The sequence below is a fragment of the Sceloporus occidentalis genome, unplaced genomic scaffold (assembly GCF_023333645.1).
Source record: "Sceloporus occidentalis isolate IW3139 unplaced genomic scaffold, rSceOcc1.0.p SCAF_160, whole genome shotgun sequence".
Classification (NCBI taxonomy): Eukaryota; Metazoa; Chordata; class Lepidosauria; order Squamata; family Phrynosomatidae; genus Sceloporus; species Sceloporus occidentalis.
Genome location: NW_028317140.1, coordinates 1,826,720 through 1,854,077, shown reverse-complemented (window position 1 = coordinate 1,854,077; position 27,358 = coordinate 1,826,720). Strand labels below are relative to the sequence as shown.

Sequence of the window (27,358 nt, the reverse complement as noted above, 5' to 3'; positions counted from 1 at the left end):
CGAAGGAGCTTCCTCCCGGCCTAGGAGGCGCCGAGCGCAGGCTGGGTCGGAAGCGGCAAAGCCAGCCAACCCAGCGGATGAGCAGACGGGGTGAGGCGGAGGAGGCACGCCTCAAGGCGCTAGAGCAGCCCCCTTAGGAGGTAGCGGCAAGGGCCACGCCTGGAGAACCACCAGCTGATACCGGAGATACTGCGGGCTCTATCGTTAAACCGGGATGATCAGGGGAAAGCGCGAACGCAGTCCCCCACTACCAGAAATTACGCAGTCGAGTTTCCCGCATTTGGGGAAATCGCAGGGGTCAGCACAGCCGGAGTGCAATGGCTGAGCCTCACCCTGGGAGAACCCCCTTCGTGATCAGGGTATCTCCCCTGCCAGGTAAGTATGAGCTGCCATAGAAGATGGTGGGGGGCGCCACTTCCACACCCCTCGCTAAAGTCGTGGTGGGGGTTTCTGCTCTAACACTTGGCTCTGTGCAGAACAGCTGCTTGGACAAGGTGCCTGCACACAGGAAATTCCTCATTGTTGCCCTTCAGGGAAAAATCTTCCCGTGTTAAGCTGCGCTTGTAAAATCCAGCATTCCCAGAGTGCTTTGCAGCACAAAAATTTGCACGCGGTAGCACCGCCCATCAGCAGGACCTCGCGGCGGGGAAGGAGCATTTACCCCTTGGCGACCTTAAAGCACGAGCCGGGCAACAGGACTTGGCTATCATTTGATGTTGGCACGTAGAACGTTTCCATTAAAGGCTCATGAAACATAGGCAACATTAAGCCCCTCGCGAGGTGTCTATCCTGTTAAGAGTAGGCCTGCCTCAAAAGCTAGTACGACGGCATAGAAGGAAGGCCCTCGAAAGAGGCCAACAAACACAATTAAGGCTGTATCCGCAGAAAGCACAGCTCAACGCGTCGCTACGAGAAGTAACCACTCAGCTTGCGCGTTCCCCCTCCTAACCTGCTCTCGCGAAGAAAGGACCAGTCATCAAAAGCAACAAGCAGCCGTTAGCCACGGCGCTTGATACTCGCTTCGCGCTCAGGGGAACGCACGCGAGCTCTTCATCGTGGTTACCGAGCCTGACCACTTCCGAGCACATTTCTCCGGTCGGGCACTATAGAAATGATCCCTGAAAGTACAGTCTTGACGTCCGCTCTGCGAGGGACACCGTCCCACCTAAAGGCATCGCTATATAGCTTGCAGCGACAAACTAAAGTTAAGACATTCGCACAACTCCGAAAGAGAAGAAGACTTTGCAATGCATGAATCTTATGAAAACAAACAAAAAAAAACCAATTCGTAACGCTTTTCTTAGAAGTCAATGCGTGAAATAGGCTAGATTGCGTTTATTCAACCACTGAACATACATTACATCCAAGGCAGGCTGCGAGGCAGCGCAGAACATCAACATCAGCAGCTTGACCGAGGACGCTCTGTGATGGCGTTTAAGCATGCTTTGGAAAAGCAAGAAGGAAAAAAAACCAACCAGAGAAGCGTGAGTGATGAGACCACACGTTTAACATTTAAGACCTCCCAGGGGTGGGGCTTATGCAGATATATTGTCTCTGACGTAGGAGCAACACCTGATGAGGCCGCAAAGAGTCTGGGGCGGTACCCTTTTCCCTAACCATAACGGAGGCGGTTCCTGGCAAAGCATAAAGCGTCATTAACACGAGAGGCTAGGCGGCGCGTGCTTCTGGAAGGGCAAGCCCAGGTGCGAGTTCCCGGGAAAGAGAGGAAAGAAAAGCCAACGGCAGGAGAGGAGGCGGCTGGGCGGCGGTCGCCGGCCTTTCAAGAGCATCAGAAGAGACAGGGCGAAGGAGCTTCCTCCCGGCCTAGGAGGCGCCGAGCGCAGGCTGGGTCGGAAGCGGCAAAGCCAGCTAACCCAGCGGATGAGCAGACGGGGTGAGGCGGAGGAGGCACGCCTCAAGGCGCTAGAGCAGCCCCCTTAGGAGGTAGCGGCAAGGGCCACGCCTGGAGAACCACCAGCTGATACCGGAGATACTGCGGGCTCTATCGTTAAACCGGGATGATCAGGGGAAAGCGCGAACGCAGTCCCCCACTACCAGAAATTATGCAGTCGAGTTTCCCGCATTTGGGGAAATCGCAGGGGTCAGCACAGCCGGAGTGCAATGGCTGAGCCTCACCCTGGGAGAACCCCCTTCGTGATCAGGGTATCTCCCCTGCCAGGTAAGTATGAGCTGCCATAGAAGATGGTGGGGGGCGCCACTTCCACACCCCTCGCTAAAGTCGTGGTGGGGGTTTCTGCTCTAACACTTGGCTCTGTGCAGAACAGCTGCTTGGACAAGGTGCCTGCACACAGGAAATTCCTCATTGTTGCCCTTCAGGGAAAAATCTTCCCGTGTTAAGCTGCGCTTGTAAAATCCAGCATTCCCAGAGTGCTTTGCAGCACAAAAATTTGCACGCGGTAGCACCGCCCATCAGCAGGACCTCGCGGCGGGGAAGGAGCATTTACCCCTTGGCGACCTTAAAGCACGAGCCGGGCAACAGGACTTGGCTATCATTTGATGTTGGCACGTAGAACGTTTCCATTAAAGGCTCATGAAACATAGGCAACATTAAGCCCCTCGCGAGGTGTCTATCCTGTTAAGAGTAGGCCAGCCTCGAAAGCTAGTACGACGGCATAGAAGGAAGGCCCTCGAAAGAGGCCAACAAACACAATTAAGGCTGTATCCGCAGAAAGCACAGCTCAAGGCGTCGCTACGAGAAGTAACCACTCAGCTTGCGCGTTCCCCCTCCTAACCTGCTCTCGCGAAGAAAGGACCAGTCATCAAAAGCAACAAGCAGCCGTTAGCCACGGCGCTTGATACTCGCTTCGCGCTCAGGGGAACGCACGCGAGCTCTTCATCGTGGTTACCGAGCCTGACCACTTCCGAGCACATTTCTCCGGTCGGGCACTATAGAAATGATCCCTGAAAGTACAGTCTTGACGTCCGCTCTGCGAGGGACACCGTCCCACCTAAAGGCATCGCTATATAGCTTGCAGCGACAAACTAAAGTTAAGACATTCGCACAACTCCGAAAGAGAAGAAGACTTTGCAATGCATGAATCTTATGAAAACAAACAAAAAAAAACCAATTCGTAACGCTTTTCTTAGAAGTCAATGCGTGAAATAGGCTAGATTGCGTTTATTCAACCACTGAACATACATTACATCCAAGGCAGGCTGCGAGGCAGCGCAGAACATCAACATCAGCAGCTTGACCGAGGACGCTCTGTGATAGCGTTTAAGCATGCTTTGGAAAAGCAAGAAGGAAAAAAAACCAACCAGAGAAGCGTGAGTGATGAGACCACACGTTTAACATTTAAGACCTCCCAGGGGTGGGGCTTATGCAGATATATTGTCTCTGACGTAGGAGCAACACCTGATGAGGCCGCAAAGAGTCTGGGGCGGTACCCTTTTCCCTAACCATAACGGAGGCGGTTCCTGGCAAAGCATAAAGCGTCATTAACACGAGAGGCTAGGCGGCGCGTGCTTCTGGAAGGGCAAGCCCAGGTGCGAGTTCCCGGGAAAGAGGAAAGAAAAGCCAACGGCAGGAGAGGAGGCGGCTGGGCGGCGGTCGCCAGCCTTTCAAGAGCATCAGAAGAGACAGGGCGAAGGAGCTTCCTCCCGGGCTAGGAGGCGCCGAGCACAGGCTGGGTCGGAAGCGGCAAAGCCAGCTAACCCAGCGGATGAGCAGACGGGGTGAGGCGGGGGAGGCGCGCCTCAAGGCGCTAGAGCAGCCCCCTTAGGAGGTAGCGGCAAGGGCCACGTCTGGAGAACCACCAGCTGATACCGGAGATACTGCGGGCTCTATCGTTAAACCGGGATGATCAGGGGAAAGCGCGAACGCAGTCCCCCACTACCAGAAATTATGCAGTCGAGTTTCCCGCATTTGGGGAAATCGCAGGGGTCAGCACAGCCGGAGTGCAATGGCTGAGCCTCACCCTGGGAGAACCCCCTTCGTGATCAGGGTATCTCCCCTGCCAGGTAAGTATGAGCTGCCATAGAAGATGGTGGGGGGCGCCACTTCCACACCCCTCGCTAAAGTCGTGGTGGGGGTTTCTGCTCTAACACTTGGCTCTGTGCAGAACAGCTGCTTGGACAAGGTGCCTGCACACAGGAAATTCCTCATTGTTGCCCTTCAGGGAAAAATCTTCCCGTGTTAAGCTGCGCTTGTAAAATCCAGCATTCCCAGAGTGCTTTGCAGCACAAAAATTTGCACGCGGTAGCACCGCCCATCAGCAGGACCTCACGGCGGGGAAGGAGCATTTACCCCTTGGCGACCTTAAAGCACGAGCCGGGCAACAGGACTTGGCTATCATTTGATGTTGGCACGTAGAACGTTTCCATGAAAGGCTCATGAAACATAGGCAACATTAAGCCCCTCGCGAGGTGTCTATCCTGTTAAGAGTAGGCCTGCCTCGAAAGCTAGTACGACGGCATAGAAGTAAGGCCCTCGAAAGAGGCCAACAAACACAATTAAGGCTGTATCCGCAGAAAGCACAGCTCAACGCGTCGCTACGAGAAGTAACCACTCAGCTTGCGCGTTCCCCCTCCTAACCTGCTCTCGCGAAGAAAGGACCAGTCATCAAAAGCAACAAGCAGCCGTTAGCCACGGCGCTTGATACTCGCTTCGCGCTCAGGGGAACGCACGCGAGCTCTTCATCGTGGTTACCGAGCCTGACCACTTCCGAGCACATTTCTCCGGTCGGGCACTATAGAAATGATCCCTGAAAGTACAGTCTTGACGTCCGCTCTGCGAGGGACACCGTCCCACCTAAAGGCATCGCTATATAGCTTGCAGCGACAAACTAAAGTTAAGACATTCGCACAACTCCGAAAGAGAAGAAGACTTTGCAATGCATGAATCTTATGAAAACAAACAAAAAAAAACCAATTCGTAACGCTTTTCTTAGAAGTCAATGCGTGAAATAGGCTAGATTGCGTTTATTCAACCACTGAACATACATTACATCCAAGGCAGGCTGCGAGGCAGCGCAGAACATCAACATCAGCAGCTTGACCGAGGACGCTCTGTGATGGCGTTTAAGCATGCTTTGGAAAAGCAAGAAGGAAAAAAAACCAACCAGAGAAGCGTGAGTGATGAGACCACACGTTTAACATTTAAGACCTCCCAGGGGTGGGGCTTATGCAGATATATTGTCTCTGACGTAGGAGCAACACCTGATGAGGCCGCAAAGAGTCTGGGGCGGTACCCTTTTCCCTAACCATAACGGAGGCGGTTCCTGGCAAAGCATAAAGCGTCATTAACACGAGAGGCTAGGCGGCGCGTGCTTCTGGAAGGGCAAGCCCAGGTGCGAGTTCCCGGGAAAGAGAGGAAAGAAAAGGCAACGGCAGGAGAGGAGGCGGCTGGGCGGCGGTCGCCGGCCTTTCAAGAGCATCAGAAGAGACAGGGCGAAGGAGCTTCCTCCCGGCCTAGGAGGCTCCGAGCGCAGGCTGGGTCGGAAGCGGCAAAGCCAGCTAACCCAGCGGATGAGCAGACGGGGTGAGGCGGGGAGGCACGCCTCAAGGCGCTAGAGCAGCCCCCTTAGGAGGTAGCGGCAAGGGCCACGCCTGGAGAACCACCAGCTGATACCGGAGATACTGCGGGCTCTATCGTTAAACCGGGATGATCGGGGGAAAGCGCGAACGCAGTCCCCCACTACCAGAAATTATGCAGTCGAGTTTCCCGCATTTGGGGAAATCGCAGGGGTCAGCACAGCCGGAGTGCAATGGCTGAGCCTCACCCTGGGAGAACCCCCTTCGTGATCAGGGTATCTCCCCTGCCAGGTAAGTATGAGCTGCCATAGAAGATGGTGGGGGGCGCCACTTCCACACCCCTCGCTAAAGTCGTGGTGGGGGTTTCTGCTCTAACACTTGGCTCTGTGCAGAACAGCTGCTTGGACAAGGTGCCTGCACACAGGAAATTCCTCATTGTTGCCCTTCAGGGAAAAATCTTCCCGTGTTAAGCTGCGCTTGTAAAATCCAGCATTCCCAGAGTGCTTTGCAGCACAAAAATTTGCACGCGGTAGCACCGCCCATCAGCAGGACCTCGCGGCGGGGAAGGAGCATTTACCCCTTGGCGACCTTAAAGCACGAGCCGGGCAACAGGACTTGGCTATCATTTGATGTTGGCACGTAGAACGTTTCCATTAAAGGCTCATGAAACATAGGCAACATTAAGCCCCTCGCGAGGTGTCTATCCTGTTAAGAGTAGGCCTGCCTCGAAAGCTAGTACGACGGCATAGAAGGAAGGCCCTCGAAAGAGGCCAACAAACACAATTAAGGCTGTATCCGCAGAAAGCACAGCTCAACGCGTCGCTACGAGAAGTAACCACTCAGCTTGCGCGTTCCCCCTCCTAACCTGCTCTCGCGAAGAAAGGACCAGTCATCAAAAGCAACAAGCAGCCGTTAGCCACGGCGCTTGATACTCGCTTCGCGCTCAGGGGAACGCACGCGAGCTCTTCATCGTGGTTACCGAGCCTGACCACTTCCGAGCACATTTCTCCGGTCGGGCACTATAGAAATGATCCCTGAAAGTACAGTCTTGACGTCCGCTCTGCGAGGGACACCGTCCCACCTAAAGGCATCGCTATATAGCTTGCAGCGACAAACTAAAGTTAAGACATTCGCACAACTCCGAAAGAGAAGAAGACTTTGCAATGCATGAATCTTATGAAAACAAACAAAAAAAAACCAATTCGTAACGCTTTTCTTAGAAGTCAATGCGTGAAATAGGCTAGATTGCGTTTATTCAACCACTGAACATACATTACATCCAAGGCAGGCTGCGAGGCAGCGCAGAACATCAACATCAGCAGCTTGACCGAGGACGCTCTGTGATGGCGTTTAAGCATGCTTTGGAAAAGCAAGAAGGAAAAAAAACCAACCAGAGAAGCGTGAGTGATGAGACCACACGTTTAACATTTAAGACCTCCCAGGGGTGGGGCTTATGCAGATATATTGTCTCTGACGTAGGAGCAACACCTGATGAGGCCGCAAAGAGTCTGGGGCGGTACCCTTTTCCCTAACCATAACGGAGGCGGTTCCTGGCAAAGCATAAAGCGTCATTAACACGAGAGGCTAGGCGGCGCGTGCTTCTGGAAGGGCAAGCCCAGGTGCGAGTTCCCGGGAAAGAGAGGAAAGAAAAGGCAACGGCAGGAGAGGAGGCGGCTGGGCGGCGGTCGCCGGCCTTTCAAGAGCATCAGAAGAGACAGGGCGAAGGAGCTTCCTCCCGGCCTAGGAGGCTCCGAGCGCAGGCTGGGTCGGAAGCGGCAAAGCCAGCTAACCCAGCGGATGAGCAGACGGGGTGAGGCGGGGAGGCACGCCTCAAGGCGCTAGAGCAGCCCCCTTAGGAGGTAGCGGCAAGGGCCACGCCTGGAGAACCACCAGCTGATACCGGAGATACTGCGGGCTCTATCGTTAAACCGGGATGATCGGGGGAAAGCGCGAACGCAGTCCCCCACTACCAGAAATTATGCAGTCGAGTTTCCCGCATTTGGGGAAATCGCAGGGGTCAGCACAGCCGGAGTGCAATGGCTGAGCCTCACCCTGGGAGAACCCCCTTCGTGATCAGGGTATCTCCCCTGCCAGGTAAGTATGAGCTGCCATAGAAGATGGTGGGGGGCGCCACTTCCACACCCCTCGCTAAAGTCGTGGTGGGGGTTTCTGCTCTAACACTTGGCTCTGTGCAGAACAGCTGCTTGGACAAGGTGCCTGCACACAGGAAATTCCTCATTGTTGCCCTTCAGGGAAAAATCTTCCCGTGTTAAGCTGCGCTTGTAAAATCCAGCATTCCCAGAGTGCTTTGCAGCACAAAAATTTGCACGCGGTAGCACCGCCCATCAGCAGGACCTCGCGGCGGGGAAGGAGCATTTACCCCTTGGCGACCTTAAAGCACGAGCCGGGCAACAGGACTTGGCTATCATTTGATGTTGGCACGTAGAACGTTTCCATTAAAGGCTCATGAAACATAGGCAACATTAAGCCCCTCGCGAGGTGTCTATCCTGTTAAGAGTAGGCCTGCCTCGAAAGCTAGTACGACGGCATAGAAGGAAGGCCCTCGAAAGAGGCCAACAAACACAATTAAGGCTGTATCCGCAGAAAGCACAGCTCAACGCGTCGCTACGAGAAGTAACCACTCAGCTTGCGCGTTCCCCCTCCTAACCTGCTCTCGCGAAGAAAGGACCAGTCATCAAAAGCAACAAGCAGCCGTTAGCCACGGCGCTTGATACTCGCTTCGCGCTCAGGGGAACGCACGCGAGCTCTTCATCGTGGTTACCGAGCCTGACCACTTCCGAGCACATTTCTCCGGTCGGGCACTATAGAAATGATCCCTGAAAGTACAGTCTTGACGTCCGCTCTGCGAGGGACACCGTCCCACCTAAAGGCATCGCTATATAGCTTGCAGCGACAAACTAAAGTTAAGACATTCGCACAACTCCGAAAGAGAAGAAGACTTTGCAATGCATGAATCTTATGAAAACAAACAAAAAAAAAACCAATTCGTAACGCTTTTCTTAGAAGTCAATGCGTGAAATAGGCTAGATTGCGTTTATTCAACCACTGAACATACATTACATCCAAGGCAGGCTGCGAGGCAGCGCAGAACATCAACATCAGCAGCTTGACCGAGGACGCTCTGTGATGGCGTTTAAGCATGCTTTGGAAAAGCAAGAAGGAAAAAAAACCAACCAGAGAAGCGTGAGTGATGAGACCACACGTTTAACATTTAAGACCTCCCAGGGGTGGGGCTTATGCAGATATATTGTCTCTGACGTAGGAGCAACACCTGATGAGGCCGCAAAGAGTCTGGGGCGGTACCCTTTTCCCTAACCATAACGGAGGCGGTTCCTGGCAAAGCATAAAGCGTCATTAACACGAGAGGCTAGGCGGCGCGTGCTTCTGGAAGGGCAAGCCCAGGTGCGAGTTCCCGGGAAAGAGAGGAAAGAAAAGCCGGCGGCTGGGCGGCGGTCGCCAGCCTTTCAAGAGCATCAGAAGAGACAGGGCGAAGGAGCTTCCTCCCGGCCTAGGAGGCGCCGAGCGCAGGCTGGGTCGGAAGCGGCAAAGCCAGCTAACCCAGCGGATGAGCAGACGGGGTGAGGCGGGGGAGGCACGCCTCAAGGCGCTAGAGCAGCCCCCTTAGGAGGTAGCGGCAAGGGCCACGCCTGGAGAACCACCTGCTGATACCGGAGATACTGCAGGCTCTATCGTTAAACCGGGATGATCAGGGGAAAGCGCGAACGCAGTCCCCCACTACCAGAAATTATGCAGTCGAGTTTCCCGCATTTGGGGAAATCGCAGGGGTCAGCACAGCCGGAGTGCAATGGCTGAGCCTCACCCTGGGAGAACCCCCTTCGTGATCAGGGTATCTCCCCTGCCAGGTAAGTATGAGCTGCCATAGAAGATGGTGGGGGGCGCCACTTCCACACCCCTCGCTAAAGTCGTGGTGGGGGTTTCTGCTCTAACACTTGGCTCTGTGCAGAACAGCTGCTTGGACAAGGTGCCTGCACACAGGAAATTCCTCATTGTTGCCCTTCAGGGAAAAACCTTCCCGTGTTAAGCTGCGCTTGTAAAATCCAGCATTCCCAGAGTGCTTTGCAGCACAAAAATTTGCACGCGGTAGCACCGCCCATCAGCAGGACCTCGCGGCGGGGAAGGAGCATTTACCCCTTGGCGACCTTAAAGCACGAGCCGGGCAACAGGACTTGGCTATCATTTGATGTTGGCACGTAGAACGTTTCCATTAAAGGCTCATGAAACATAGGCAACATTAAGCCCCTCGCGAGGTGTCTATCCTGTTAAGAGTAGGCCTGCCTCGAAAGCTAGTACGACGGCATAGAAGGAAGGCCCTCGAAAGAGGCCAACAAACACAATTAAGGCTGTATCCGCAGAAAGCACAGCTCAACGCGTCGCTACGAGAAGTAACCACTCAGCTTGCGCGTTCCCCCTCCTAACCTGCTCTCGCGAAGAAAGGACCAGTCATCAAAAGCAACAAGCAGCCGTTAGCCACGGCGCTTGATACTCGCTTCGCGCTCAGGGGAACGCACGCGAGCTCTTCATCGTGGTTACCGAGCCTGACCACTTCCGAGCACATTTCTCCGGTCGGGCACTATAGAAATGATCCCTGAAAGTACAGTCTTGACGTCCGCTCTGCGAGGGACACCGTCCCACCTAAAGGCATCGCTATATAGCTTGCAGCGACAAACTAAACTTAAGACATTCGCACAACTCCGAAAGAGAAGAAGACTTTGCAATGCATGAATCTTATGAAAACAAACAAAAAAAAACCAATTCGTAACGCTTTTCTTAGAAGTCAATGCGTGAAATAGGCTAGATTGCGTTTATTCAACCACTGAACATACATTACATCCAAGGCAGGCTGCGAGGCAGCGCAGAACATCAACATCAGCAGCTTGACCGAGGACGCTCTGTGATGGCGTTTAAGCATGCTTTGGAAAAGCAAGAAGGAAAAAAAACCAACCAGAGAAGCGTGAGTGATGAGACCACACGTTTAACATTTAAGACCTCCCAGGGGTGGGGCTTATGCAGATATATTGTCTCTGACGTAGGAGCAACACCTGATGAGGCCGCAAAGAGTCTGGGGCGGTACCCTTTTCCCTAACCATAACGGAGGCGGTTCCTGGCAAAGCATAAAGCGTCATTAACACGAGAGGCTAGGCGGCGCGTGCTTCTGGAAGGGCAAGCCCAGGCGCGAGTTCCCGGGAAAGAGAGGAAAGAAAAGCCGGTGGCTGGGCGGCGGTCGCCAGCCTTTCAAGAGCATCAGAAGAGACAGGGCGAAGGAGCTTCCTCCCGGCCTAGGAGGCGCCGAGCGCAGGCTGGGTCGGAAGCGGCAAAGCCAGCTAACCCAGCGGATGAGCAGACGGGGTGAGGCGGAGGAGGCACGCCTCAAGGCGCTAGAGCAGCCCCCTTAGGAGGTAGCGGCAAGGGCCACGCCTGGAGAACCACCAGCTGATACCGGAGATACTGCGGGCTCTATCGTTAAACCGGGATGATCAGGGGAAAGCGCGAACGCAGTCCCCCACTACCAGAAATTATGCAGTCGAGTTTCCCGCATTTGGGGAAATCGCAGGGCTCAGCACAGCCGGAGTGCAATGGCTGAGCCTCACCCTGGGAGAACCCCCTTCGTGATCAGGGTATCTCCCCTGCCAGGTAAGTATGAGCTGCCATAGAAGATGGTGGGGGGCGCCACTTCCACACCCCTCGCTAAAGTCGTGGTGGGGGTTTCTGCTCTAACACTTGGCTCTGTGCAGAACAGCTGCTTGGACAAGGTGCCTGCACACAGGAAATTCCTCATTGTTGCCCTTCAGGGAAAAACCTTCCCGTGTTAAGCTGCGCTTGTAAAATCCAGCATTCCCAGAGTGCTTTGCAGCACAAAAATTTGCACGCGGTAGCACCGCCCATCAGCAGGACCTCGCGGCGGGGAAGGAGCATTTACCCCTTGGCGACCTTAAAGCACGAGCCGGGCAACAGGACTTGGCTATCATTTGATGTTGGCACGTAGAACGTTTCCATTAAAGGCTCATGAAACATAGGCAACATTAAGCCCCTCGCGAGGTGTCTATCCTGTTAAGAGTAGGCCTGCCTCGAAAGCTAGTACGACGGCATAGAAGGAAGGCCCTCGAAAGAGGCCAACAAACACAATTAAGGCTGTATCCGCAGAAAGCACAGCTCAACGCGTCGCTACGAGAAGTAACCACTCAGCTTGCGCGTTCCCCCTCCTAACCTGCTCTCGCGAAGAAAGGACCAGTCATCAAAAGCAACAAGCAGCCGTTAGCCACGGCGCTTGATACTCGCTTCGCGCTCAGGGGAACGCACGCGAGCTCTTCATCGTGGTTACCGAGCCTGACCACTTCCGAGCACATTTCTCCGGTCGGGCACTATAGAAATGATCCCTGAAAGTACAGTCTTGACGTCCGCTCTGCGAGGGACACCGTCCCACCTAAAGGCATCGCTATATAGCTTGCAGCGACAAACTAAAGTTAAGACATTCGCACAACTCCGAAAGAGAAGAAGACTTTGCAATGCATGAATCTTATGAAAACAAACAAAAAAAAACAATTCGTAACGCTTTTCTTAGAAGTCAATGCGTGAAATAGGCTAGATTGCGTTTATTCAACCACTGAACATACATTACATCCAAGGCAGGCTGCGAGGCAGCGCAGAACATCAACATCAGCAGCTTGACCGAGGACGCTCTGTGATGGCGTTTAAGCATGCTTTGGAAAAGCAAGAAGGAAAAAAAACCAACCAGAGAAGCGTGAGTGATGAGACCACACGTTTAACATTTAAGACCTCCCAGGGGTGGGGCTTATGCAGATATATTGTCTCTGACGTAGGAGCAACACCTGATGAGGCCGCAAAGAGTCTGGGGCGGTACTCTTTTCCCTAACCATAACGGAGGCGGTTCCTGGCAAAGCATAAAGCGTCATTAACACGAGAGGCTAGGCGGCGCGTGCTTCTGGAAGGGCAAGCCCAGGTGCGAGTTCCCGGGAAAGAGAGGAAAGAAAAGCCAACGGCAGGAGAGGAGGCTGCTGGGCGGCGGTCGCCAGCCTTTCAAGAGCATCAGAAGAGACAGGGCGAAGGAGCTTCCTCCCGGCCTAGGAGGCGCCGAGCGCAGGCTGGGTCGGAAGCGGCAAAGCCAGCTAACCCAGCGGATGCGCAGACGGGGTGAGGCGCAGGAGGCACGCCTCAAGGCGCTTAGAGCAGCCCCCTTAGGAGGTAGCGGCAAGGGCCACGCCTGGAGAACCACCAGCTGATACCGGAGATACTGCGGGCTCTATCGTTAAACCGGGATGATCAGGGGAAAGCGCGAACGCAGTCCCCCACTACCAGAAATTATGCAGTCGAGTTTCCGGCATTTGGGGAAATCGCAGGGGTCAGCACAGCCGGAGTGCAATGGCTGAGCCTCACCCTGGGAGAACCCCCTTCGTGATCAGGGTATCTCCTCTGCCAGGTAAGTATGAGCTGCCATAGAAGATGGTGGGGGGCGCCACTTCCACACCCCTCGCTAAAGTCGTGGTGGGGGTTTCTGCTCTAACACTTGGCTCTGTGCAGAACAGCTGCTTGGACAAGGTGCCTGCACACAGGAAATTCCTCATTGTTGCCCTTCAGGGAAAAATCTTCCCGTGTTAAGCTGCGCTTGTAAAATCCAGCATTCCCAGAGTGCTTTGCAGCACAAAAATTTGCACGCGGTAGCACCGCCCATCAGCAGGACCTCGCGGCGGGGAAGGAGCATTTACCCCTTGGCGACCTTAAAGCACGAGCCGGGCAACAGGACTTGGCTATCATTTGATGTTGGCACGTAGAACATTTCCATTAAAGGCTCATGAAACATAGGCAACATTAAGCCCCTCGCGAGGTGTCTATCCTGTTAAGAGTAGGCCTGCCTTGAAAGCTAGTACGACGGCATAGAAGGAAGGCCCTCGAAAGAGGCCAACAAACACAATTAAGGCTGTATCCGCAGAAAGCACAGCTCAACGCGTCGCTACGAGAAGTAACCACTCAGCTTGCGCGTTCCCCCTCCTAACCTGCTCTCGCGAAGAAAGGACCAGTCATCAAAAGCAACAAGCAGCCGTTAGCCACGGCGCTTGATACTCGCTTCGCGCTCAGGGGAACGCACGCGAGCTCTTCATCGTGGTTACCGAGCCTGACCACTTCCGAGCACATTTCTCCGGTCGGGCACTATAGAAACGATCTCTGAAAGTACAGTCTTGACGTCCGCTCTGCGAGGGACACCGTCCCACCTAAAGGCATCGCTATATAGCTTGCAGCGACAAACTAAAGTTAAGACATTCGCACAACTCCGAAAGAGAAGAAGACTTTGCAATGCATGAATCTTATGAAAACAAACAAAAAAAAACCAATTCGTAACGCTTTTCTTAGAAGTCAATGCGTGAAATAGGCTAGATTGCGTTTATTCAACCACTGAACATACATTACATCCAAGGCAGGCTGCGAGGCAGCGCAGAACATCAACATCAGCAGCTTGACCGAGGACGCTCTGTGATGGCGTTTAAGCATGCTTTGGAAAAGCAAGAAGGAAAAAAAACCAACCAGAGAAGCGTGAGTGATGAGACCACACGTTTAACATTTAAGACCTCCCAGGGGTGGGGCTTATGCAGATATATTGTCTCTGACGTAGGAGCAACACCTGATGAGGCCGCAAAGAGTCTGGGGCGGTACCCTTTTCCCTAACCATAACGGAGGCGGTTCCTGGCAAAGCATAAAGCGTCATTAACACGAGAGGCTAGGCGGCGCGTGCTTCTGGAAGGGCAAGCCCAGGTGCGAGTTCCCGGGAAAGAGAGGAAAGAAAAGCCAACGGCAGGAGAGGAGGCGGCTGGGCGGCGGTCGCCAGCCTTTCAAGAGCATCAGAAGAGACAGGGCGAAGGAGCTTCCTCCCGGCCTAGGAGGCGCCGAGCGCAGGCTGGGTCGGAAGCGGCAAAGCCAGCTAACCCAGCGGATGAGCAGACGGGGTGAGGCGGAGGAGGCACGCCTCAAGGCGCTAGAGCAGCCCCCTTAGGAGGTAGCGGCAAGGGCCACGCCTGGAGAACCACCAGCTGATACCGGAGATACTGCGGGCTCTATCGTTGAACCGGGATGATCAGGGGAAAGCGCGAACGCAGTCCCCCACTACCAGAAATTATGCAGTCGAGTTTCCCGCATTTGGGGAAATCGCAGGGGTCAGCACAGCCGGAGTGCAATGGCTGAGCCTCACCCTGGGAGAACCCCCTTCGTGATCAGGGTATCTCCCCTGCCAGGTAAGTATGAGCTGCCATAGAAGATGGTGGGGGGCGCCACTTCCACACCCCTCGCTAAAGTCGTGGTGGGGGTTTCTGCTCTAACACTTGGCTCTGTGCAGAACAGCTGCTTGGACAAGGTGCCTGCACACAGGAAATTCCTCATTGTTGCCCTTCAGGGAAAAATCTTCCCGTGTTAAGCTGCGCTTGTAAATTCCAGCATTCCCAGAGTGCTTTGCAGCACAAAAATTTGCACGCGGTAGCACCGCCCATCAGCAGGACCTCGCGGCGGGGAAGGAGCATTTACCCCTTGGCGACCTTAAAGCACGAGCCGGGCAACAGGACTTGGCTATCATTTGATGTTGGCACGTAGAACGTTTCCATTAAAGGCTCATGAAACATAGGCAACATTAAGCCCCTCGCGAGGTGTCTATCCTGTTAAGAGTAGGCCTGCCTCGAAAGCTAGTACGACGGCATAGAAGGAAGGCCCTCGAAAGAGGCCAACAAACACAATTAAGGCTGTATCCGCAGAAAGCACAGCTCAACGCGTTGCTACGAGAAGTAACCACTCAGCTTGCGCGTTCCCCCTCCTAACCTGCTCTCGCGAAGAAAGGACCAGTCATCAAAAGCAACAAGCAGCCGTTAGCCACGGCGCTTGATACTCGCTTCGCGCTCAGGGGAACGCACGCGAGCTCTTCATCGTGGTTACCGAGCCTGACCACTTCCGAGCACATTTCTCCGGTCGGGCACTATAGAAACGATCCCTGAAAGTACAGTCTTGACGTCCGCTCTGCGAGGGACACCGTCCCACCTAAAGGCATCGCTATATAGCTTGCAGCGACAAACTAAAGTTAAGACATTCGCACAACTCCGAAAGAGAAGAAGACTTTGCAATGCATGAATCTTATGAAAACAAACAAAAAAAAACAATTCGTAACGCTTTTCTTAGAAGTCAATGCGTGAAATAGGCTAGATTGCGTTTATTCAACCACTGAACATACATTACATCCAAGGCAGGCTGCGAGGCAGCGCAGAACATCAACATCAGCAGCTTGACCGAGGACGCTCTGTGATGGCGTTTAAGCATGCTTTGGAAAAGCAAGAAGGAAAAAAAACCAACAAGAGAAGCGTGAGTGATGAGACCACACGTTTAACATTTAAGACCTCCCAGGGGTGGGGCTTATGCAGATATATTGTCTCTGACGTAGGAGCAACACCTGATGAGGCCGCAAAGAGTCTGGGGCGGTACCCTTTTCCCTAACCATAACGGAGGCGGTTCCTGGCAAAGCATAAAGCGTCATTAACACGAGAGGCTAGGCGGCGCGTGCTTCTGGAAGGGCAAGCCCAGGTGCGAGTTCCCGGGAAAGAGAGGAAAGAAAAGCCAACGGCAGGAGAGGAGGCTGCTGGGCGGCGGTCGCCAGCCTTTCAAGAGCATCAGAAGAGACAGGGCGAAGGAGCTTCCTCCCGGCCTAGGAGGCGCCGAGCGCAGGCTGGGTCGGAAGCGGCAAAGCCAGCTAACCCAGCGGATGAGCAGACGGGGTGAGGCGGAGGAGGCACGCCTCAAGGCGCTTAGAGCAGCCCCCTTAGGAGGTAGCGGCAAGGGCCACGCCTGGAGAACCACCAGCTGATACCGGAGATACTGCGGGCTCTATCGTTAAACCGGGATGATCAGGGGAAAGCGCGAACGCAGTCGAGTTTCCCGCATTTGGGGAAATCGCAGGGGTCAGCACAGCCGGAGTGCAATGGCTGAGCCTCAACCTGGGAGAACCCCTTTCGTGATCAGGGTATCTCCCCCACCAGGTAAGTATGAGCTGCCATAGAAGATGGTGGGGGGCGCCACTTCCACACCCCTCGCTAAAGTCGTGGTGGGGGTTTCTGCTCTAACACTTGGCTCTGTGCAGAACAGCTGCTTGGACAAGGTGCCTGCACACAGGAAATTCCTCATTGTTGCCCTTCAGGGAAAAATCTTCCCGTGTTAAGCTGCGCTTGTAAAATCCAGCATTCCCAGAGTGCTTTGCAGCACAAAAATTTGCACGCGGTAGCACCGCCCATCAGCAGGACCTCGCGGCGGGGAAGGAGCATTTATCCCTTGGCGACCTTAAAGCACGAGCCGGGCAACAGGACTTGGCTATCATTTGATGTTGGCACGTAGAACGTTTCCATTAAAGGCTCATGAAACATAGGCAACATTAAGCCCCTCGCGAGGTGTCTATCCTGTTAAGAGTAGGCCTGCCTCGAAAGCTAGTACGACGGCATAGAAGGAAGGCCCTCGAAAGAGGCCAACAAACACAATTAAGGCTGTATCCGCAGAAAGCACAGCTCAACGCGTTCCCCCTCCTAACCTGCTCTCGCGAAGAAAGGACCAGTCATCAAAAGCAACAAGCAGCCGTTAGCCACGGCGCTTGATACTCGCTTCGCGCTCAGGGGAACGCACGCGAGCTCTTCATCGTGGTTACCGAGCCTGACCACTTCCGAGCACATTTCTCCGGTAGGGCACTATAGAAATGATCCCTGAAAGTACAGTCTTGACGTCCGCTCTGCGAGGGACACCGTCCCACCTAAAGGCATCGCTATATAGCTTGCAGCGACAAACTAAAGTTAAGACATTCGCACAACTCCGAAAGAGAAGAAGACTTTGCAATGCATGAATCTTATGAAAACAAACAAAAAAAAACAATTCGTAACGCTTTTCTTAGAAGTCAATGCGTGAAATAGGCTAGATTGCGTTTATTCAACCACTGAACATACATTACATCCAAGGCAGGCTGCGAGGCAGCGCAGAACATCAACATCAGCAGCTTGACCGAGGACGCTCTGTGATGGCGTTTAAGCATGCTTTGGAAAAGCAAGAAGGAAAAAAAACCAACAAGAGAAGCGTGAGTGATGAGACCACACGTTTAACATTTAAGACCTCCCAGGGGTGGGGCTTATGCAGATATATTGTCTCTGACGTAGGAGCAACACCTGATGAGGCCGCAAAGAGTCTGGGGCGGTACCCTTTTCCCTAACCATAACGGAGGCGGTTCCTGGCAAAGCATAAAGCGTCATTAACACGAGAGGCTAGGCGGCGCGTGCTTCTGGAAGGGCAAGCCCAGGTGCGAGTTCCCGGGAAAGAGAGGAAAGAAAAGCCAACGGCAGGAGAGGAGGCTGCTGGGCGGCGGTCGCCAGCCTTTCAAGAGCATCAGAAGAGACAGGGCGAAGGAGCTTCCTCCCGGCCTAGGAGGCGCCGAGCGCAGGCTGGGTCGGAAGCGGCAAAGCCAGCTAACCCAGCGGATGAGCAGACGGGGTGAGGCGGAGGAGGCACGCCTCAAGGCGCTTAGAGCAGCCCCCTTAGGAGGTAGCGGCAAGGGCCACGCCTGGAGAACCACCAGCTGATACCGGAGATACTGCGGGCTCTATCGTTAAACCGGGATGATCAGGGGAAAGCGCGAACGCAGTCGAGTTTCCCGCATTTGGGGAAATCGCAGGGGTCAGCACAGCCGGAGTGCAATGGCTGAGCCTCACCCTGGGAGAACCCCCTTCGTGATCAGGGTATCTCCCCCGCCAGGTAAGTATGAGCTGCCATAGAAGATGGTGGGGGGCGCCACTTCCACACCCCTCGCTAAAGTCGTGGTGGGGGTTTCTGCTCTAACACTTGGCTCTGTGCAGAACAGCTGCTTGGACAAGGTGCCTGCACACAGGAAATTCCTCATTGTTGCCCTTCAGGGAAAAATCTTCCCGTGTTAAGCTGCGCTTGTAAAATCCAGCATTCCCAGAGTGCTTTGCAGCACAAAAATTTGCACGCGGTAGCACCGCCTGTGACGGGACCGACCTGTACCCCGACTGGGTACTCCCGCCAAACGTTGCTTCCTCCTGACGGGACACCAACAAGTAACCCCTTCAGCACCGGGCAGAACCAGCGTTGTAGATAGAAGGAGGGACGTCGCTGCACCGAAGCCGCATTGGCACTGTGGCTATCCGAAGCTTAGCTACACAGTGTGGCTACAGCCCACCCCAAACATCAGGCAACACTCATGTTGAGGTGAAAACAGGACTCATTTATTAAAGCCAAATACAGAACTATATATACACAAGTAGAAAAGGGGCAAGACAAATATCACATGATCCAATTACCATGTCAGGAAGGAAGTAATTAGATCAAATCCTGCAACACAATATCTGGGGGAAGGACAGGATGACACGAGACATAAATAATGACATTAACTGGGGACGTAGACGTGGAATGACGATAGACATATAATCGGCTTGAGACAGACAATGGCCAGGACACAGGGATAACAGGAGCTCACAGGATTAACAGCTACCTGTTATGTAATGGATAATTAGGTATGCAGCAGTGACACCTAGTCATACCTACAGGGGGTCTTAAGACAAGGGCTAACTCACACAATAACAGGGGAAACACTTCACACCTATACAATTAACAATGTACAGATAATCAGCCTTCTTCCTACCACAGGATGTCCAGCTGACGTTACAGTTCTGAGACTCTGAGTGCTAAAACATGGGGTACATCAGCAGACTGAACCCCTGTATCCACACACAGAAGTCTCTACAAGGCCTGGGCCCATAGTCGATAGGGAGGAGGCTGGCTCTCAGGCCTCTCCAGGGACCCCAGTGATGGAGGGTTCTGTCACACTTCTCCCCCTTCCAAATAGGACTGACACAGGAGGAAACCCCAAACGGGTTGACTCCGTAGTCAGTTAGTTCACTTAGCCCATCAATGCCCTCCCGAAACTGGTGCCCCAAATAATCTGCCCCTCCAAGAGCAGCACTCCCCCGCCCCACCTCTGACTCTCCAGAAAAATACAACTGCCGCTGGAGAGAAGTGCCTACAGCACCTTCTCTCTGGAATCTTCCCAGTCGCTGGGGAGTGATGATGCCTGCATCTTCTCCCTGGGGCTCCTGTTGTCGCTGTGGTGATGGGTTGGCAGCGCCATCTCCCAGGTCATCTGTGCGCCACTGGGGAGGAGGGAAAACACCCTTGGCTCCCTGAACTGGGGTCTGGGGCTGGAAAGGGAGGACAGGTTCCTCCACTTCCGAATCTGTGAGCTGCTGCTGGGGAGACTGGCCGCCTGCGCCATCTCCTGTGCACTCACTTGGCCGCTGGGGAGTGATGCCACCTGCACCCCCTCTTTGATGCTCCTTCTGCTGCTGGGAACATGGGCCGGCTGTGCCATCTCCCGGGTCATCCGTCAGCCGCTGGGGAGGAGGGACGACACCCTTGGCTCCCTCAATATGGATCTGTCGCTGGGGAGATGAGCCGGCTGCGCTGTCTTCCAGGTCATCCGTCAGCCGCTGGGGAGGAGGGACGACACTCTCAGCTCCCTCAACTGGGATCTGATGCGGGGGAGGGAGAACAGGTTCCTCCGCTCCCAGAGTTGTGAGCTGCCGCTGTGGAGACTGGCCAGCTGCGTCATCTCCTGGACACTCACCCACCTGCTTGGGAGTGATGCCGCCTGCATCCCCTCCCTGGTGCTCCATCTGCCGCTGGGGAGATGAGCCGGCTGCACTGTGTCCTGGGTAATCCAACGGCCGCTGGGGAGGAGGGACGGTACCCTCCACTCCCAGGTCATCCGTCAGCCGCTGGGGAGGAGGGACGACACCCTCAGCTCCCTCAGCTGGGATATGCCGCTGGGGAGGGAGAACAGGTTCCTCCGCTCCCAGAGTTGTGAGCTGCTGCTGGGGAGACTGGCCGTCTGCGCCATCTCCTGTGCACTCACTTGGCCGCTGGGGAGGGATGCCACCTGCACCCCCTCCTTGAGGCTCCTTCTGTTGCTGGGAACACGGGCCAGCTGTGTCGTCTCCCGGGTCATCCGTCAGCCGCTGGGGAGGAGGGACGATACCCTCAGCTCCCTCAACTGGGATCCGCCGCTGGGGAGATGAGCCGGCTGCGCTGTCTCCCGGGTCATCCAACAGCCGCTGGGGAGGAGGGACGATACCCTCCACTCCCTCGTGCTCCTGCTTCCGCTGGGGAGATGGGCCGGCTGCCGCATCTCCCTGGATTCCTGTTGCAGGTGCGGGGCAGAAGCCAGGGGCTCTCCACCCTGTTGTCAGCGCTTCAGCTGAGGGGTATGGATCTGGGCGAACTACCCAGCATTCGGAGGACCCCGGTGTGAAGACCGCAGCCTCATGTACCCATCCTGAGTTACCATCCTCGTATAAACAGTCAACAAAATCCATGGATACTGGGGCATACTGCTGAACATGGTCGAACAACTCTTGATATGCCTGTTCCAGTTCCCATTCTTGTGTGACCAAATAATCCAGGTCAGCCCACAGCTCGGCCACATATCGGATAGCCTCTGCCCTGCGCTCCTGGATGTCTTCCCCCCGACACTCCGATGTACTTCCGAAGTCGGGATCCTTTTCTATGCTTTCCAATAGTAATCCCGGGCCGCCGAAGCCATAGCCCTCTGTAGGACCTTTATCCTCCAGCCCCGGGCATAGCTGTGCTGCGTACCACCGCAGAGCCCGATATCCATCGTCCAACCTCAGCTCTGTCTGGACCAGCACCTCTAACTCTGCCACCCATTCCTCTTTGGGCTGCTCTCCCAGCAATGGCATTCGTGCCTCCAGCTGGAACCAGTAAATGTCCTTGCTGGTTGGGAGGCACTTACCCAAGTATTCCTGTTCCCATCGCAGAGTCTCCCACCAGAGTTGCCGACGGATATGATCACTCCACCGCAGCTCGTCCTCAGCCGATACAGGTCCGTTGTGTTGGGCCCATGCCTCCTGCATACGCCATCTGAACTCCAGTTCCATAGCTGAGGATCCTGGCGTTGCTCCTTCTCTGCCCGAAGGGTGACCAATCCTGGTGCTTTGGATGTCCCCGCTCCGGTGTGAAAGAGGAAACTTCCGGCCCCGGAAATCAGACCATAACAAATTTCTTTAAGGAAGCATCCCACCGCTTGCCACCAATGTGACGGGACCGACCTGTACCCCGACTGGGTACTCCCGCCAAACGTTGCTTCCTCCTGACGGGACACCAACAAGTAACCCCTTCAGCACCAGGCAGAACCAGCGTTGTAGATAGAAGGAGGGACGTCGCTGCACCGAAGCCGCATTGGCACTGTGGCTATCCGAAGCTTAGCTACACAGTGTGGCTACAGCCCACCCCAAACATCAGGCAACACTCATGTTGAGGTGAAAACAGGACTCATTTATTAAAGCCAAATACAGAACTATATATACACAAGTAGAAAAGGGGCAAGACAAATATCACATGATCCAATTACCATGTCAGGAAGGAAGTAATTAGATCAAATCCTGCAACACAATATCTGGGGGAAGGACAGGATGACACGAGACATAAATAATGACATTAACTGGGGACGTAGACGTGGAATGACGATAGACATATAATCGGCTTGAGACAGACAATGGCCAGGACACAGGGATAACAGGAGCTCACAGGATTAACAGCTACCTGTTATGTAATGGATAATTAGGTATGCAGCAGTGACACCTAGTCATACCTACAGGGGGTCTTAAGACAAGGGCTAACTCACACAATAACAGGGGAAACACTTCACACCTATACAATTAACAATGTACAGATAATCAGCCTTCTTCCTACCACAGGATGTCCAGCTGACGTTACAGTTCTGAGACTCTGAGTGCTAAAACATGGGGTACATCAGCAGACTGAACCCCTGTATCCACACACAGAAGTCTCTACAAGGCCTGGGCCCATAGTCGATAGGGAGGAGGCTGGCTCTCAGGCCTCTCCAGGGACCCCAGTGATGGAGGGTTCTGTCACACCGCCCATCAGCAGGACCTCGCGGCGGGGAAGGAGCATTTATCCCTTGGCGACCTTAAAGCACGAGCCGGGCAACAGGACTTGGCTATCATTTGATGTTGGCACGTAGAACGTTTCCATTAAAGGCTCATGAAACATAGGCAACATTAAGCCCCTCGCGAGGTGTCTATCCTGTTAAGAGTAGGCCTGCCTCGAAAGCTAGTACGACGGCATAGAAGGAAGGCCCTCGAAAGAGGCCAACAAACACAATTAAGGCTGTATCCGCAGAAAGCACAGCTCAACGCGTCGCTACGAGAAGTAACCACTCAGCTTGCGCGTTCCCCCTCCTAACCTGCTCTCGCGAAGAAAGGACCAGTCATCAAAAGCAACAAGCAGCCGTTAGCCACGGCGCTTGATACTCGCTTCGCGCTCAGGGGAACGCACGCGAGCTCTTCATCGTGGTTACTGAGCCTGACCACTTCCGAGCACATTTCTCCGGTCGGGCACTATAGAAATGATCCCTGAAAGTACAGTCTTGACGTCCGCTCTGCGAGGGACACCGTCCCACCTAAAGGCATCGCTATATAGCTTGCAGCGACAAACTAAAGTTAAGACATTCGCACAACTCCGAAAGAGAAGAAGACTTTGCAATGCATGAATCTTATGAAAACAAACAAAAAAAAACAATTCGTAACGCTTTTCTTAGAAGTCAATGCGTGAAATAGGCTAGATTGCGTTTATTCAACCACTGAACATACATTACATCCAAGGCAGGCTGCGAGGCAGCGCAGAACATCAACATCAGCAGCTTGACCGAGGACGCTCTGTGATGGCGTTTAAGCATGCTTTGGAAAAGCAAGAAGGAAAAAAAACCAACAAGAGAAGCGTGAGTGATGAGACCACACGTTTAACATTTAAGACCTCCCAGGGGTGGGGCTTATGCAGATATATTGTCTCTGACGTAGGAGCAACACCTGATGAGGCCGCAAAGAGTCTGGGGCGGTACCCTTTTCCCTAACCATAACGGAGGCGGTTCCTGGCAAAGCATAAAGCGTCATTAACACGAGAGGCTAGGCGGCGCGTGCTTCTGGAAGGGCAAGCCCAGGTGCGAGTTCCCGGGAAAGAGAGGAAAGAAAAGCCAACGGCAGGAGAGGAGGCTGCTGGGCGGCGGTCGCCAGCCTTTCAAGAGCATCAGAAGAGACAGGGCGAAGGAGCTTCCTCCCGGCCTAGGAGGCGCCGAGCGCAGGCTGGGTCGGAAGCGGCAAAGCCAGCTAACCCAGCGGATGAGCAGACGGGGTGAGGCGGAGGAGGCACGCCTCAAGGCGCTTAGAGCAGCCCCCTTAGGAGGTAGCGGCAAGGGCCACGCCTGGAGAACCACCAGCTGATACCGGAGATACTGCGGGCTCTATCGTTAAACCGGGATGATCAGGGGAAAGCGCGAACGCAGTCGAGTTTCCCGCATTTGCCGGAGTGCAATGGCTGAGCCTCACCCTGGGAGAACCCCCTTCGTGATCAGGGTATCTCCCCCGCCAGGTAAGTACGAGCTGCCATAGAAGATGGTGGGGGGCGCCACTTCCACACCCCTCGCTAAAGTCGTGGTGGGGGTTTCTGCTCTAACACTTGGCTCTGTGCAGAACAGCTGCTTGGACAAGGTGCCTGCACACAGGAAATTCCTCATTGTTGCCCTTCAGGGAAAAATCTTCCCGTGTTAAGCTGCGCTTGTAAAATCCAGCATTCCCAGAGTGCTTTGCAGCACAAAAATTTGCACGCGGTAGCGCCGCCCATCAGCAGGACCTCGCGGCGGGGAAGGAGCATTTATCCCTTGGCGACCTTAAAGCACGAGCCGGGCAACAGGACTTGGCTATCATTTGATGTTGGCACGTAGAACGTTTCCATTAAAGGCTCATGAAACATAGGCAACATTAAGCCCCTCGCGAGGTGTCTATCCTGTTAAGAGTAGGCCTGCCTCGAAAGCTAGTACGACGGCATAGAAGGAAGGCCCTCGAAAGAGGCCAACAAACACAATTAAGGCTGTATCCGCAGAAAGCACAGCTCAACGCGTCGCTACGAGAAGTAACCACTCAGCTTGCGCGTTCCCCCTCCTAACCTGCTCTCGCGAAGAAAGGACCAGTCATCAAAAGCAACAAGCAGCCGTTAGCCACGGCGCTTGATACTCGCTTCGCGCTCAGGGGAACGCACGCGAGCTCTTCATCGTGGTTACCGAGCCTGACCACTTCCGAGCACATTTCTCCGGTCGGGCACTATAGAAACGATCTCTGAAAGTACAGTCTTGACGTCCGCTCTGCGAGGGACACCGTCCCACCTAAAGGCATCGCTATATAGCTTGCAGCGACAAACTAAAGTTAAGACATTCGCACAACTCCGAAAGAGAAGAAGACTTTGCAATGCATGAATCTTATGAAAACAAACAAAAAAAAACCAATTCGTAACGCTTTTCTTAGAAGTCAATGCGTGAAATAGGCTAGATTGCGTTTATTCAACCACTGAACATACATTACATCCAAGGCAGGCTGCGAGGCAGCGCAGAACATCAACATCAGCAGCTTGACCGAGGACGCTCTGTGATGGCGTTTAAGCATGCTTTGGAAAAGCAAGAAGGAAAAAAAACCAACCAGAGAAGCGTGAGTGATGAGACCACACGTTTAACATTTAAGACCTCCCAGGGGTGGGGCTTATGCAGATATATTGTCTCTGACGTAGGAGCAACACCTGATGAGGCCGCAAAGAGTCTGGGGCGGTACCCTTTTCCCTAACCATAACGGAGGCGGTTCCTGGCAAAGCATAAAGCGTCATTAACACGAGAGGCTAGGCGGCGCGTGCTTCTGGAAGGGCAAGCCCAGGTGCGAGTTCCCGGGAAAGAGAGGAAAGAAAAGCCAACGGCAGGAGAGGAGGCGGCTGGGCGGCGGTCGCCAGCCTTTCAAGAGCATCAGAAGAGACAGGGCGAAGGAGCTTCCTCCCGGCCTAGGAGGCGCCGAGCGCAGGCTGGGTCGGAAGCGGCAAAGCCAGCTAACCCAGCGGATGAGCAGACGGGGTGAGGCGGAGGAGGCACGCCTCAAGGCGCTAGAGCAGCCCCCTTAGGAGGTAGCGGCAAGGGCCACGCCTGGAGAACCACCAGCTGATACCGGAGATACTGCGGGCTCTATCGTTGAACCGGGATGATCAGGGGAAAGCGCGAACGCAGTCCCCCACTACCAGAAATTATGCAGTCGAGTTTCCCGCATTTGGGGAAATCGCAGGGGTCAGCACAGCCGGAGTGCAATGGCTGAGCCTCACCCTGGGAGAACCCCCTTCGTGATCAGGGTATCTCCCCTGCCAGGTAAGTATGAGCTGCCATAGAAGATGGTGGGGGGCGCCACTTCCACACCCCTCGCTAAAGTCGTGGTGGGGGTTTCTGCTCTAACACTTGGCTCTGTGCAGAACAGCTGCTTGGACAAGGTGCCTGCACACAGGAAATTCCTCATTGTTGCCCTTCAGGGAAAAATCTTCCCGTGTTAAGCTGCGCTTGTAAATTCCAGCATTCCCAGAGTGCTTTGCAGCACAAAAATTTGCACGCGGTAGCACCGCCCATCAGCAGGACCTCGCGGCGGGGAAGGAGCATTTACCCCTTGGCGACCTTAAAGCACGAGCCGGGCAACAGGACTTGGCTATCATTTGATGTTGGCACGTAGAACGTTTCCATTAAAGGCTCATGAAACATAGGCAACATTAAGCCCCTCGCGAGGTGTCTATCCTGTTAAGAGTAGGCCTGCCTCGAAAGCTAGTACGACGGCATAGAAGGAAGGCCCTCGAAAGAGGCCAACAAACACAATTAAGGCTGTATCCGCAGAAAGCACAGCTCAACGCGTTGCTACGAGAAGTAACCACTCAGCTTGCGCGTTCCCCCTCCTAACCTGCTCTCGCGAAGAAAGGACCAGTCATCAAAAGCAACAAGCAGCCGTTAGCCACGGCGCTTGATACTCGCTTCGCGCTCAGGGGAACGCACGCGAGCTCTTCATCGTGGTTACCGAGCCTGACCACTTCCGAGCACATTTCTCCGGTCGGGCACTATAGAAACGATCCCTGAAAGTACAGTCTTGACGTCCGCTCTGCGAGGGACACCGTCCCACCTAAAGGCATCGCTATATAGCTTGCAGCGACAAACTAAAGTTAAGACATTCGCACAACTCCGAAAGAGAAGAAGACTTTGCAATGCATGAATCTTATGAAAACAAACAAAAAAAAACAATTCGTAACGCTTTTCTTAGAAGTCAATGCGTGAAATAGGCTAGATTGCGTTTATTCAACCACTGAACATACATTACATCCAAGGCAGGCTGCGAGGCAGCGCAGAACATCAACATCAGCAGCTTGACCGAGGACGCTCTGTGATGGCGTTTAAGCATGCTTTGGAAAAGCAAGAAGGAAAAAAAACCAACAAGAGAAGCGTGAGTGATGAGACCACACGTTTAACATTTAAGACCTCCCAGGGGTGGGGCTTATGCAGATATATTGTCTCTGACGTAGGAGCAACACCTGATGAGGCCGCAAAGAGTCTGGGGCGGTACCCTTTTCCCTAACCATAACGGAGGCGGTTCCTGGCAAAGCATAAAGCGTCATTAACACGAGAGGCTAGGCGGCGCGTGCTTCTGGAAGGGCAAGCCCAGGTGCGAGTTCCCGGGAAAGAGAGGAAAGAAAAGCCAACGGCAGGAGAGGAGGCTGCTGGGCGGCGGTCGCCAGCCTTTCAAGAGCATCAGAAGAGACAGGGCGAAGGAGCTTCCTCCCGGCCTAGGAGGCGCCGAGCGCAGGCTGGGTCGGAAGCGGCAAAGCCAGCTAACCCAGCGGATGAGCAGACGGGGTGAGGCGG

The 27,358-nt window shown here is 54.2% G+C and overlaps 23 non-coding genes and 2 pseudogenes across 23 annotated transcripts; all 25 read right to left on the bottom strand.

Moving 5' to 3' along the window:
* Positions 1–219: 219 nt before the first annotated feature.
* Positions 220–383, bottom strand: LOC149279889 (U1 spliceosomal RNA). The gene has a single exon (XR_016278337.1). It is a non-coding gene; the product is annotated as a U1 spliceosomal RNA (small nuclear RNA).
* Positions 384–918: 535 nt separating this feature from the next.
* Positions 919–1,134, bottom strand: LOC149279888 (small nucleolar RNA U3). The gene has a single exon (XR_016278374.1). It is a non-coding gene; the product is annotated as a small nucleolar RNA U3 (small nucleolar RNA).
* Positions 1,135–2,023: 889 nt separating this feature from the next.
* On the bottom strand, positions 2,024–2,187 carry LOC149279887 (U1 spliceosomal RNA). Its single transcript, XR_016278304.1, has one exon. It is a non-coding gene; the product is annotated as a U1 spliceosomal RNA (small nuclear RNA).
* Positions 2,188–2,722: 535 nt separating this feature from the next.
* Positions 2,723–2,938, bottom strand: LOC149279886 (small nucleolar RNA U3). The gene has a single exon (XR_016278373.1). It is a non-coding gene; the product is annotated as a small nucleolar RNA U3 (small nucleolar RNA).
* Positions 2,939–3,825: 887 nt separating this feature from the next.
* On the bottom strand, positions 3,826–3,989 carry LOC149279885 (U1 spliceosomal RNA). The gene has a single exon (XR_016278293.1). It is a non-coding gene; the product is annotated as a U1 spliceosomal RNA (small nuclear RNA).
* Positions 3,990–4,524: 535 nt separating this feature from the next.
* On the bottom strand, positions 4,525–4,740 carry LOC149279884 (small nucleolar RNA U3). Its single transcript, XR_016278372.1, has one exon. It is a non-coding gene; the product is annotated as a small nucleolar RNA U3 (small nucleolar RNA).
* An 888-nt stretch (positions 4,741–5,628) lies between these two features.
* LOC149279883 (U1 spliceosomal RNA) lies at positions 5,629–5,792 on the bottom strand. The gene has a single exon (XR_016278362.1). It is a non-coding gene; the product is annotated as a U1 spliceosomal RNA (small nuclear RNA).
* Positions 5,793–6,327: 535 nt separating this feature from the next.
* Positions 6,328–6,543, bottom strand: LOC149279882 (small nucleolar RNA U3). Its single transcript, XR_016278371.1, has one exon. It is a non-coding gene; the product is annotated as a small nucleolar RNA U3 (small nucleolar RNA).
* Positions 6,544–7,431: 888 nt separating this feature from the next.
* On the bottom strand, positions 7,432–7,595 carry LOC149279881 (U1 spliceosomal RNA). The gene has a single exon (XR_016278253.1). It is a non-coding gene; the product is annotated as a U1 spliceosomal RNA (small nuclear RNA).
* A 535-nt stretch (positions 7,596–8,130) lies between these two features.
* On the bottom strand, positions 8,131–8,346 carry LOC149279880 (small nucleolar RNA U3). Its single transcript, XR_016278370.1, has one exon. It is a non-coding gene; the product is annotated as a small nucleolar RNA U3 (small nucleolar RNA).
* An 875-nt stretch (positions 8,347–9,221) lies between these two features.
* On the bottom strand, positions 9,222–9,385 carry LOC149279879 (U1 spliceosomal RNA). Its single transcript, XR_016278282.1, has one exon. It is a non-coding gene; the product is annotated as a U1 spliceosomal RNA (small nuclear RNA).
* Positions 9,386–9,920: 535 nt separating this feature from the next.
* LOC149279878 (small nucleolar RNA U3) lies at positions 9,921–10,136 on the bottom strand. The gene has a single exon (XR_016278369.1). It is a non-coding gene; the product is annotated as a small nucleolar RNA U3 (small nucleolar RNA).
* An 874-nt stretch (positions 10,137–11,010) lies between these two features.
* Positions 11,011–11,174, bottom strand: LOC149279877 (U1 spliceosomal RNA). The gene has a single exon (XR_016278340.1). It is a non-coding gene; the product is annotated as a U1 spliceosomal RNA (small nuclear RNA).
* Positions 11,175–11,709: 535 nt separating this feature from the next.
* On the bottom strand, positions 11,710–11,925 carry LOC149279876 (small nucleolar RNA U3). Its single transcript, XR_016278367.1, has one exon. It is a non-coding gene; the product is annotated as a small nucleolar RNA U3 (small nucleolar RNA).
* An 889-nt stretch (positions 11,926–12,814) lies between these two features.
* LOC149279875 (U1 spliceosomal RNA) lies at positions 12,815–12,978 on the bottom strand. Its single transcript, XR_016278355.1, has one exon. It is a non-coding gene; the product is annotated as a U1 spliceosomal RNA (small nuclear RNA).
* A 535-nt stretch (positions 12,979–13,513) lies between these two features.
* Positions 13,514–13,729, bottom strand: LOC149279874 (small nucleolar RNA U3). Its single transcript, XR_016278517.1, has one exon. It is a non-coding gene; the product is annotated as a small nucleolar RNA U3 (small nucleolar RNA).
* An 889-nt stretch (positions 13,730–14,618) lies between these two features.
* LOC149279873 (U1 spliceosomal RNA) lies at positions 14,619–14,782 on the bottom strand. Its single transcript, XR_016278271.1, has one exon. It is a non-coding gene; the product is annotated as a U1 spliceosomal RNA (small nuclear RNA).
* A 535-nt stretch (positions 14,783–15,317) lies between these two features.
* Positions 15,318–15,533, bottom strand: LOC149279872 (small nucleolar RNA U3). The gene has a single exon (XR_016278512.1). It is a non-coding gene; the product is annotated as a small nucleolar RNA U3 (small nucleolar RNA).
* A 902-nt stretch (positions 15,534–16,435) lies between these two features.
* Positions 16,436–16,561, bottom strand: LOC149279871 (U1 spliceosomal RNA; annotated as a pseudogene).
* Positions 16,562–17,068: 507 nt separating this feature from the next.
* LOC149279870 (small nucleolar RNA U3) lies at positions 17,069–17,280 on the bottom strand. The gene has a single exon (XR_016278520.1). It is a non-coding gene; the product is annotated as a small nucleolar RNA U3 (small nucleolar RNA).
* Positions 17,281–18,182: 902 nt separating this feature from the next.
* On the bottom strand, positions 18,183–18,308 carry LOC149279869 (U1 spliceosomal RNA; annotated as a pseudogene).
* Positions 18,309–22,815: 4,507 nt separating this feature from the next.
* Positions 22,816–23,031, bottom strand: LOC149279868 (small nucleolar RNA U3). Its single transcript, XR_016278364.1, has one exon. It is a non-coding gene; the product is annotated as a small nucleolar RNA U3 (small nucleolar RNA).
* Positions 23,032–24,570: 1,539 nt separating this feature from the next.
* On the bottom strand, positions 24,571–24,786 carry LOC149279867 (small nucleolar RNA U3). Its single transcript, XR_016278516.1, has one exon. It is a non-coding gene; the product is annotated as a small nucleolar RNA U3 (small nucleolar RNA).
* An 889-nt stretch (positions 24,787–25,675) lies between these two features.
* On the bottom strand, positions 25,676–25,839 carry LOC149279866 (U1 spliceosomal RNA). Its single transcript, XR_016278260.1, has one exon. It is a non-coding gene; the product is annotated as a U1 spliceosomal RNA (small nuclear RNA).
* Positions 25,840–26,374: 535 nt separating this feature from the next.
* On the bottom strand, positions 26,375–26,590 carry LOC149279865 (small nucleolar RNA U3). Its single transcript, XR_016278511.1, has one exon. It is a non-coding gene; the product is annotated as a small nucleolar RNA U3 (small nucleolar RNA).
* Positions 26,591–27,358: the final 768 nt, after the last annotated feature.